The sequence below is a fragment of the Pygoscelis adeliae genome, unplaced genomic scaffold (genome assembly GCF_000699105.1).
Source record: "Pygoscelis adeliae isolate BGI_AS28 unplaced genomic scaffold, ASM69910v1 Scaffold98, whole genome shotgun sequence".
NCBI classification, from domain to species: Eukaryota; Metazoa; Chordata; class Aves; order Sphenisciformes; family Spheniscidae; genus Pygoscelis; species Pygoscelis adeliae.
In genome coordinates this window covers 4202781-4214274 of record NW_008825547.1, presented here as the reverse complement: position 1 = coordinate 4214274, position 11494 = coordinate 4202781, and the positions used below count along the sequence as shown (strand labels likewise).

Here is an 11494-nt window from a genome sequence, read left to right as displayed (position 1 = left end):
ATGGGATCTGCCAGGTGAATAGTCTCGTTCCCTCTCTCTACAGTGAATAAAGCACCGAGAAGGATTTTTCTGGCCTGTTTCTTCTAGCAGGCACGTGGAGACTCTAATGCTTTTTCTCTCACATAAAAGTCTGTGTGGCCTGTCGGAGTGGCAAATCATGCTTCACAGCTCACTTGCCTTAATTTTGAATTGTACAGCAGAGTTATACCAACGTACTTTAGGAGATCCTTGTGCTCACAAATCCTTTGCATCTTTCAAAATTCCTCAAAATAGATCTGACCTGTCATGGAGACCTTGTTCTAGCCTCTGTAGAAATTTCCCTCCTGGACTGAACATGCACATGCAGCAGCTGACAAGCAACAGCATCCCTGATGTAATGGGGAGAGGCTGGAATTTCTTGATTCCACACACAGCTGAGCCAGCTGGACACAAACTGCTCGTTACAGCTCGTGTCAGAGAAGCTGCATGAAACACAGGCTGGAAATAGATGAAATTCCCTTTTAATTGCAGAGGAATCACCTTTGGCTGAAATGGGGCACGGGGATGCTAAGTAGACAGCGGTACTAGAGGCAATACCAGCCTTTTCACATTCTGCTTCTCAAAAGTGAAGAAATAAACATGCTGTATTAGCAAGGCTTTGAGCCTGGATATCTGAAGGTATCATTAAACCTTCAGATTAATTATAAATTAATACACTGTTCAAGCATTGGAAAAATATATGGGATTAATTGCAAATGTGACCTAGATTGCTTGGCCTAGAAGCAGTCCTCAGCTTAATGAAACTCCTGGAAAAGCCTTTGTTGTGGTAACTAAGAAGCACTCTCTGTGTATGACGAGTAAACAGTTCAATAGTAGAGGTGGATCATATTCTGACTGCATAAGATTTCATTTCTATTGACCTATTTGGCAAAGATTATGAAAAGATGTTTTTAAATGCACAGGAAATTTAACTGCCATTACGGTAATTTTTGAGGATGTTCCACCTAATTATGGGTCTTCTTTTGAAGCAATATAAAGCATCGCTCCCAAGAAAACTTCTAATATTAGGATGATGACTTGGTATTTACACAAACACACACACACAACATGTGTCTTTGTAAGCCAGTGTTGGTAGTGTATCCGTGATTTAAATCTGACTTTTTAAGGAGTTTAGGCAGGGTAGAGACATATTCTGAGCTAACGTAGGAGGGACAAAACATCTTTGGAAGGCGCACGGTCATTTCTCACAAGTGAGTTGACAGGGAGTTTCTGGAAGGAGTGGTCGCAGTTGTGATAGGGAAACAGCGTTGTGTTTCCTCACCACAAGACAGATTTTAGCAGCTCCTAGAAAGGTCTCACTGTTTTCTGAAGTCTGCTTATTTATCAGAGCTGTCACGTCTGTTAAGATGACTTTTTAAATAAGCTCTCATCATGTAGTCACCTCAACAAATGGGTAAAGAAAGCAATCCTGGGCAACCTTTACAAATGTGTTCCTCTCTACAGCTTTTGTATAATTGTCATCCTAATCAATACCTGAGTAAATTAATCCTCCAAGATCAAAGTTGTGACCTTCTGACTGCCCTCTTTACTAATCTACTTTCTCTAGTTCCTGTAGAGGAGGATAGCAACATCCAGTCAGATGATTGGCTTTGTTGTCCTAAATGCTAACCAGTCTGTGTCAGCCAAAATATATCCCCTCCTTACAAGCTCAATAGCATCCTTTCATTCTCTGCTTCTGAAGTCTAGGTATCATTTTACACATTAAAAAATAATAGATCTACTGGTGTTTCTACATGCAAGATGAAATTGCATTTTTTATCATAATTTGAACATACTTTTTAGGCTCAATAGCTATTTTTATAATTTTAAGAAAAATAAAATCATGTTGCTGCCCACCTAGTCTCATTTCTTATCTGGTTTTTCTTCTCCTGGGCATGAAATCCTGGCCACAATGTGAGCAATGATAAACTTCAGGTGAACTGAATGACTCCAAGATTTTTCCCTGTAAGTTTTTTTATACTATTCCCAATGTATTTAGATGCAACTAGATTATTTTAAAAGCCTGATACTAATAGTTAAAGTAATTATTTTTTTTTAATGTAATACAATAGAAAGTTTTGAATTATGTAGTTCATTAACAAATCATCATGAAACTATTATAAAATCAAGGCTTTCTGCAAGCATATTTTTTTCAAATATTCATGACTTTGTAGTTTAGAGGAGAAAAATATCCTCAGTCCAAGAACTTGAGACTTAAAACTTCAATTTTGTAATGTGAGCCAGATCCCTGACTCCACTTGGATCCTCAATGAAATGAGCATATCTGTATGGTGTAGGAATCTACACAAATTCCATTTCCAGACTCAGTATACACTCATGATGAAACAGTAAAAAGGTGGTATTAGACGCTGGTGGCTTGGATGGGCTAAAGGGATATAGCAGTCATAAACATTTTGGCATATATTTTGAAGTTCTGTTTGTTTTTTTTTTAACCAGAAATTTAGAAATGGCTTTTTCTTTAAACTTATGTGGCTTTTACAATGTATGTGGTTTTTACAATGTGCATGTAAGGTGGTAGCCTTGGGAATGATTTTCATGCATTAGGAAAGAACTGAAAATAAAGCAAGTTAGCACTTAAAAAAAAAAAAGATGGTGCATCACATGTAGTACTAGAGGAGCATGTAAGACTGTGACAGGCTCCGTATATTAAACATTTTCATGGATTTCCATTTTGTGATAGGACAGCTCTAGAGGTATCATAACATAGGACTGATTTGTATTCAACAATCTGCTCTTTCAGATAAGAAACATTTCATTTAGATTTTTTGAAGACTTAAAATAATTAGTTTTGTACAAATTTTATCTTAGAATTTTGTAGTTTGCACTTTATCAGTTATTTTTTCTAAGCTATTCATAAGTCTTAAACATTGAAAATTTTCCACTCGGTTTGGGGAATTAAGCAGATTGCTAGTCATCAGAACTTCTTTTTCAAGACTAGTCTTAAGCGTGTTGTTTTCCTCCTTTGTCTTTAATTTATTCTTGGTAGTTGAAAAATCAGATCTTTTAATGAGTCAGGTTGAAGTTGCTGAAGTAAGGGAAGTTAGGCCTCTCCTTTCAGAATTACTTAATGAGGTGTTTTTCCATTATTTGTGTCACTTGCATAATCTTGCATAGTAACAACAATATCTATCTGAAACATAAAAGATTCAGCAAGCAAAACTAGCTAGACATAATCCAGGCTCCCTGGCACCATGTACCTTCAATTTACTGATTATTTTATCCAATATACTTCAGAAAGAACTTCACAGCTCAGGCCTCCTTGGCTCTATTAGCCTCCTTTTTATTTGATTTGAAATCACTCTAAAGGTAAGAAATCATGCTAGCTGCTAGATACTATCTGTTAATTGCTCCTGTAGATAACGAGCACCCTAGGGGGCAAAAAAGGTTACAAGGCCTATAGAGACACATCAGAAATGCATAATTTATGCTTCTTCCAGCAGTTAACATTGCCATGTTTCTGTGTGCACAGTCTATCTTAATGCTGTTCAGCCTCCAGCTCTTCAGGCATTTCATTTTTGGATGGTTCACCATTAAACAAACCAGTGAAACCTCCAAAAATCTCCTTAGGGCTTTTTCCTCCTAAATCCTCTTCTGTCACATGCCTCAATTATTTGATGGTGAAGGAATTTCCATTTCCCTGTTCTTTGTTCCTCTCCTCACTTCCCCACTTGCAGTCCAAAATAAGTGCCAAGTGGTGAAAAGTGTTTAAAATAATTAACTTGGCATCTTGTACAGCTTGATTGCAAAGCAGGAATTATTGGTACAAATGAGCAATGCCTGTAGGACCTTTGATATAATTTTTGTTCTGCGTATGCTGACAAAATATAATGTCTGCATTTTGTTATTCAATTGTTATTAAGATCTTTGAGACAGTGAAGATATGTCTTCAGTATACAAGAGACAATTATTAGAACAGGAATTGTAAAGTGTAGTGCAAGATCTGCACACGTCACGTCTGTCTGTGAGAACCAGTTAAACCAGCTCTACGACTGGGCCAGATATTTCATATTCCATCCCTAGAAAACCAGTTTCCTTATGCATACCCCTTCGATAAAGTGTTTGCAATAAAGGCACTTGCAATCAAGCGGTTTTAGCTGGCCTCTATACTTATCTCCTTTGCCCCAACAGTTCTCTGAAGCAGACGGACGCTGGCGGCGCCTGTGTTGGTCTACTCAAACGAAATCTCATGTACCTTCTGATTCACTGAATTCAGATTGTGTCTGCCAGTATGAATTAGACAAACCAGTTGTACAAGGATACTCCCACGGTATCATATTGGAGCATTCTCTGTACAAGGCTGTGAGGCTGATCTTGTGGCAGGTGGAACAAGCTGTTCCTTCCTCGGAGAGCAGCACTCTGTCATTTTTGAGGGCAGCCTAGATATTATAACTCACTGTATGACCTGTAGCAGTATTAAGTCACAAACATTTGCAGTGTCTCTCATTGCTGCAGGTTTCGCACACAACTGCCATGAGTTCAACCATGAGTTTTTTAAGTGCAGCATCCTATTTTCATTCTAAACTAACTTTCAGCTTAGTCCTGGGTGATAATGCAGGAAAACTTTTCGTGGTGGAGGAATTCAAGATTTCTCAGATTCTAAAGCAATGCAAACTCCTGGCATGTGCACAGAGCCATGTGAAAGCTCTCTCTGCAAATTTTTCGAGCAGCTATCTTGCAGTGAAAGATGTAGAAAAAGTGAATGTGTGTCCATCTCCCTTGATTTTAGCCATCTTAAAGTCAGATATTGAAACTAAATTAATTACCTGGGCTCCATTTCTAGTCTATGGAGAGAAGTGGACATATCTATAGGGTAAGTCATCTCACCTATATTAGATGCCCCTCAAGAAAGAAAGAATGTCCTTCAGGTGCCTCTCTCTCTTAATTGGCTATAAAAGTAGCTTAAACAGGACATCTAACTTTGAAATAGAACTATAGTTCAGTGAGGTTAATTCCACTGTTAACATGCAGTTTCCTTACTATCATCTTCACAGTTCAGCAAGGTATTTAAATACTTGCCCAGCTTTCCACAGCAGAATAGCTCTAATCACGTAGACTGGCTTAAGTATCTTGTTATACCAGGACTCGATGGTTTCTTGAACGGAACGCTCAACACTCTGCGTGGCTGCCTTTGTTAGACTCCAGGCTGCTTATGACATTAATTCTTTAGCTTTCTTGAGCAGTAGCATTGGTATTTCAGAGGGCAAATGGAAAAAAACTGTTCTAATTTCTTGGTATTTTCAAAAGAAATACATGGCATCATTTACTGCCATGCTCTGTGCTACATGTCTAAGAGTTTGAATTATTTCTGCTTTCCTTTGCCTAAACCTTTTAAATTTATTTATTCTCTGCTGTTATTTACTGAGACTGTTTTATCGAACTCTGTTAAGTGTTCTGGGACACAGATGGTATGAAATGCTCCACACATAATAAAGACTCATTGTTCAGGCAGTTCCCATGGCAGTTGATGGTAGAGATTACAGTACGGGGCCATAAATTGTATCAGTATTGTGTAAGCAGGATATTGTTGACACTTGATGTTCCCAATTAAAAAAAATACAAAAAACTTGTCAGTTTTTTGAGCAGCTTCCAATGATTTCTTCACATGAGAATCTAGGGAGCATACACAGACAGTTGACATCTCTCCGTTTGGTGTAATGCTGATTTCAGGCAAACTTTTCCTCTACAACAGGCTGAGGAATATCTAGTTTAAGACAGTTTTTATCTCCTGTTGACCTAACTATACATGTTCTTGCATAAAACTCCCACTGATGACAAGAAGAATTGGATATTCAGAGAAGTATCTATAAGAAGGTGTGGATCAAAAGCCCACTGAAGCCAATGGAAACCCAAGCCCCCATCCAAGCGGACAGCAGAAAGGAGAACATTGCTAAAACAAGCTCATTGGAGATAGATAGTTTGAATTCTGGCAGAAAACAAAACAAGCCAAAACAAATGTCAGCTTATTTAATATACAAGACAGAAGAAGAACCTGAGCCAGATGATCAACGATGTTTGAGAGTGTTGGCATATTCCACCAGAATCTATCTAAAATAATCGCTCACAGTAACCCTGTGACAGTGGATGATGTCTGAGAAGCATAACTCAAAATCACTGAGCTGAACTGAACCCAAACCCGAGCCAAAACCAGAGCAAACCATTGTTTATGAAGAACAAAAGCTGAACCCGAACCACTAGTGTGAAATCTGTGTAGCATTCCCTTGTGCCCTCCCCAGTGTCAGATGCCCGTGCTGGGGGCCCAGTACCCCAGGGCTTGCTCAAACAGCCCCAGGGTGGTGGTGGAGCAGCCTGCTCCTGAGCGATGTGAGGCTGGCTGTCCTGCAGGACACAGATCCGCTTGGCGTGCTCGTCGAGGCTCACAGGGGTATTGCCACTGACATACACGGCAGGAGAGATTGCCCGCAATACCTGCAGGTCTTACAACACGAGTTACACCGGGGGGGTCAGCTGGAGGTGACCTGCATGGATGGCACCCCTGTGGGCAATGCTAAGCAGGGGTGAAGGCTATGCTTCTGCAGGCTGCTGTGAGGACTAGGTACCACTCACGGTGCCGGTGTTACAATTGTTCTAGAAAGCTATCTTGTCTGGAAGAAAAGATATGGGCCATGTGCTTTTCTTCAGCACAATGTTGCAGAAGTAGTCAGTCCCACAATGTCTCACAATGGCTTTGAGTGAAGCTTGCATAGGGATGAGAATTAAAATGTAATTTGAAGTTTGGTGGGTCAGTTATGTGCTTGCACTCTGATGGCCAGTACCTTTATCTGTTTGCCTCTTTCTTCCCCTCTCAGAACAGCACATTTCTGCTGTTTTAGATCTACCTTTTCAGTATCCTTGGGTTATAGCACTTCATGGCAGCAAGAAGGTATAATTTTAGCATATTTTAGTTTTTATGCCATGCTCTCTCGATCTGCCTCCTTACCTCCTTTTGTTCTTTTTCTCTTAAGCAGAAAGACAACAGAAACCAGGCACTGAAGAAAATGAATACTGCTCCCTGACAACAAAATCTAGAGCCAACTGTTGCAGTCAGTTTTAATTTGCATTCCCTGGTGAAACCCTGAATCTTACTGGGACATGGAAACACAAAGGCTACAACAATTTATGATCATGCACATAACTACTGCTTTTTTAACTTCTTTTCCCTTGCAATTGTTTAAATAAAATGTTAGCAGAGGTGCAGACTTCTGCCAAACCTATATAGCTTTTAGGACATTCATGTGCAGGGTGAATTCTCAGTTCTGAGTGAAGAGAGGTGGGCACATTTCTCATGCGCTAGCTGGAGAACAATACAGATTTAGTGCCTGTTTGCCTAGAAATCTCTAATATCAGTCCTGAGTCCCTCCACACATAGATACATGAACCACTCTGGGCAGTTTGCCTATTCTTGCCTCACTTTTGACACAGTTAGATGACGTATTGCTGATTTTTGTTGATTATTGTTTTGTGTTTTGTAGCTTAGTATTTTTTCATTAGTTTCTTTGTGTTTCATAGAATCATAGAATCATAGAATCATTAAGGTTGGAAGAGACCTCCAAGATCATCGAGTCCAACCATCAACCCAACAACACCAGGCCCACTAAACCATGTCCCTAAGCGCCTCATCTACCCGTCTTTTAAATACTTCCAGGGATGGTGACTCAACCACTTCCCTGGGCAGCCTGTTCCAATGTTTAACTACTCTTTCAGTAAAGAAATTTTTCCTTACATCCAATCTAAACCTCCCCTGGCGCAACTTGAGGCCATTTCCTCTCGTCCTTTCGCCAGTTACTTGGGAGAAGAGACCGACACCCACCTCGCTACAACCTCCTTTCAGGTAGTTGTAGAGAGCAATGAGGTCTCCCCTCAGCCTCCTTTTCTCCAGACTAAACAACCCCAGCTCCCTCAGCCGCTCCTCATAAGACTTGTTCTCCATTGCAGGAGAGTGAGTTTGGTGACCCAAATACATCCCTTCTCATCCGACACCTGACATTCCTTTAACTATTGGGAGAGGCCATGATAAAACCACACTGTGAGTTGTACCATTACAGCCTTTGTAATGGCTTTAGAGGGCTGAACATATTTTAATGATTGTATACAAAGACACTCAGCAGCTGCAGCATCTGGTTTTGACAACAGAAATACTGGTTGAAAGCGTCACCTCCTTTTTCTTCAAAATTTATGACATTGTCTTTAAAACCAGCATCTTCTGCAAATGACAGGGAGGGAAAAGTGTGTTTGGGAGGGGGAATGGAGGGGAGGACAGGAAGGAGGAGGAAATTGGATTTGTCACGGTGGATTAATAAACCAGAGAATGAATGTTTGGGCAGTAGTGCTTAACTGGAACTAGCATCAAATAGTCTCTGTGCAAAGCTAATAAACATTTTAGCACTCACCGGTGAGGTGCTAATGAATTTGTATGTATGTTTTTGTGTCCATATCTGGGAATCAATCAAAAACTAGATATTATTTAGTTAATTAATACTATCCTTAAGGAAAGATTTTGTTCCTCTTGGCCATCTTATCAGGCAGCAAAAATGTAGCCCCACTTATAAGTAAGTTCACAGTCTGATGGGCATGACATACTGTCCTGGTTTCGGCAGGGATAGAGTTAATTTCCTTCCTAGTAGCTGGTACAGCGCTGTGTTTTGGATTTAGGGTGAGAACAATGTTGATAACACACCAATGTGTTAGTTGTTGCTAGGTAGTGTTTACACTAATCAAGGACTTTTCAGCTTCCCGTGTTCTACCGACTGAGAAGGCTGGAGGTGCACAAGAAGCCGGGAGGGGGCACAGCCAGGACAGCTGACCCAAACTGGCCAAAGGGACATTCCATACCATGGGACGTCATGCTCAGTATACAAAGCTGGGGGAAGAAGAAGGAAGGGGGGGACGTTTGGAGTGATGGCGTTTGTCTTCCCAAGTAACTGTTACGCGTGATGGAGCCCTGCTTTCCTGGAGATGGCTGAACACCTGCCTGCCCATGGGAAGGAGTGAATGAATTCCTTGTTTTGCTTTGCTTGCGTGCGCAGCTTTTGCTTTAGCTATTAAACTGTCTTTATCTCAACCCACGAGTTTTCTCACTTTTACCCTTCCGATTCTCTCCCCCATCCCACTGGGGGGGAATGAGCGAGCAGCTGCGTGGTGCTTAGTTGCTGGCTGGGGTTAAACCATGACACATACTTCAATAAAAGAGCAAAAATGAAAGAAAATCTAATTGTGTTCCAGACAACCCTATTTTTTAAAGAAATAGATATATTCAAAATCCAGTAATGATTTTATGGCGCTTATTAATGGAGTCAAGAAAGCATTATAAGTTGCAAAATATCTTGTGACTGGATTACTTAATAGTCACAAGACTACAAGACATTAATGATTTCACAGGTTATCATAAAAAGACTCACAAATATTTTCATGGCTTTCAACGTCATATGATTTCAGTGTTTTAATGGGGCAAGCTGTCATTTGCGTCAACAGGTATTTAGACAATTCCTCTGTAGCCATAACATATTTGCAAACACATAACTGCAAAATTTTTTTTAAATTACAAATGCTTATCTGTTTGAAAAGCAGATTGCTTATTTATGTGCTTAACTATGGATCCCTTTCCCTAACTTTAGACACCCAATTTTTAAAGTGTAAAGTAAGAGGTTATTGGTGTGTTACAGGAAGAAACCGAAATAGCATCCCAAAGACTTCATCTAAAAGTCTGGTGTTCTCTTCATTATCTTCATATCATCCAGCTTTCCTCAGACTTCAGATATTTATCTTCTCTCCTTCCAGACTTGGCAGTGGAGACATTTGGCAAAGTTTTCTATACAGTTCTTGGGACCAGGAATTTGGTATCCGAGAACCATCTTTCCATAGTCTTGCCAGCAGGGGTATTTTATTTCATGGCAGGTATGGCTCATATGTAGAAAAATGTGTGAAAGTCTCTAACTGGAATTCTCTCTTAGTTGAGGACTTTGTTCTACAAATGACTCATGTTAAGATGTTTGTCTAACCATCTTCTACAATACCTTTCAATTTTACTTTTAACTTCTGTATATGCCGTGATCTGTCTCTTCTGTTTTAAGGCTGCATAAAGAACTCTCTAGTTAGCATCAAATCTGGAAATTGGTTCACAGTGTGTACAGATATCAAGACTGTCATAACAGGAGGTATTTTTAAGTGTCTGATCTTCCTAATTTGTTCTGCAGAGCCAGTTTCAATACTTCTGAATGTATAATCTGAAAGAATTGGTCTTGGTGACTGTTCCCTATTGATGAAACTTCAAGTAGGAGAAAAAAAGCCCATAATGCAGAAGAGTTCCCCAAGTGTAGTAACAGATGACCATAAGACAAGTCAGCTGCACTGGACTTGCAGGCCAACTATTTCATTTGTGTTGCTGATAACAACCAGTGCAAGACACTTCACTGAAAGACATAAGAAATTCTACAATAAACAGTTCAGGAATATCCTGCCATGAAGAAAAGGGCTTTTTCTACCTCAGGGAACAGAACTCTGAAAGATACAAGTGTGTAAATACCTCCAGAATGGCTGGATTGTAAGCATTTGCTGTGATGATGATTGATGATGATGATGATGATGATGATGATGATGATGATGATGATGATGATAGTAAGGCTCTTCAATCCTTGGTCACCCTTACTGGTTGCTTGGTCTCAGTGATACTTTATGACGAAGGGATACCTTATACAGGCTAATAGTTTAAAGCAGGCACTTTCTTAATACACAATTTTGACTTTGCCACCATTCAGTTTACTAGTCCTTTAGCTTTCATGTTAGGTGAAGTGTGGCTGATGTGCTTTCCTAGAGGTCACTTGCAGCTCTGTACGTTTTATCCAGCTGATCTTTTCAGAGCAGCTTTTTTCAAAGCTCTGTTCATTCTCATTGCCTCACTTGCGTCTCAGCTTCAGAAACAAACACAGGACCCTATCTGTGGGGAAGCAGATTTTGCTACCCTCTTACATTTAAGCTTTTTCATACTGGGAAGCCTTTCATACAGAGATGAACTGGGATCCCTTTTTAGATTGCTCTGGGTCTTGGCCCATGTCCTTGCTCAAGCCTCAGCTAAAAGTGAATTTTTACAGCTGCTTGAAGTCATTGAGAATCGAAATTTAGAAGTGAAATGCTGACACCACCTTCCCCATTACAGCATTTAGCTGCTTCTGTCATGCTGCAATCAGCCCTGTATTGTAAGCGTCTGTGTTGTGAACCTCTTTGATCTAAACATTTGTTAGCTTAAAATATCAATTCAATTGCAATCCATTATGCACTGCTCAGAAACCCCATCTGGCTCCAAAGGCTGCTGCCACACGATGTGCTGCTGCTGCGAAGCCAAAGGCCTGATTCTGCCCTTGCTTGCACTGCTCTACATCTCAAGCAATGACATTGAAGTAGCTGAAAGTGAACCACCCCAGAGCAGGTGTGGGGAATGAGTCAGCCAGGTGTTTGGCTACAT

The 11494-nt window shown here is 40.2% G+C and overlaps 1 protein-coding gene across 1 annotated transcript in view; it reads right to left on the bottom strand.

Moving 5' to 3' along the window:
• XKR4 (XK, Kell blood group complex subunit-related family, member 4) overlaps window positions 1–11494 on the bottom strand; it is an 85889-nt gene that overhangs the window by 60098 nt on the left and 14297 nt on the right. The window lies entirely within an intron of this gene.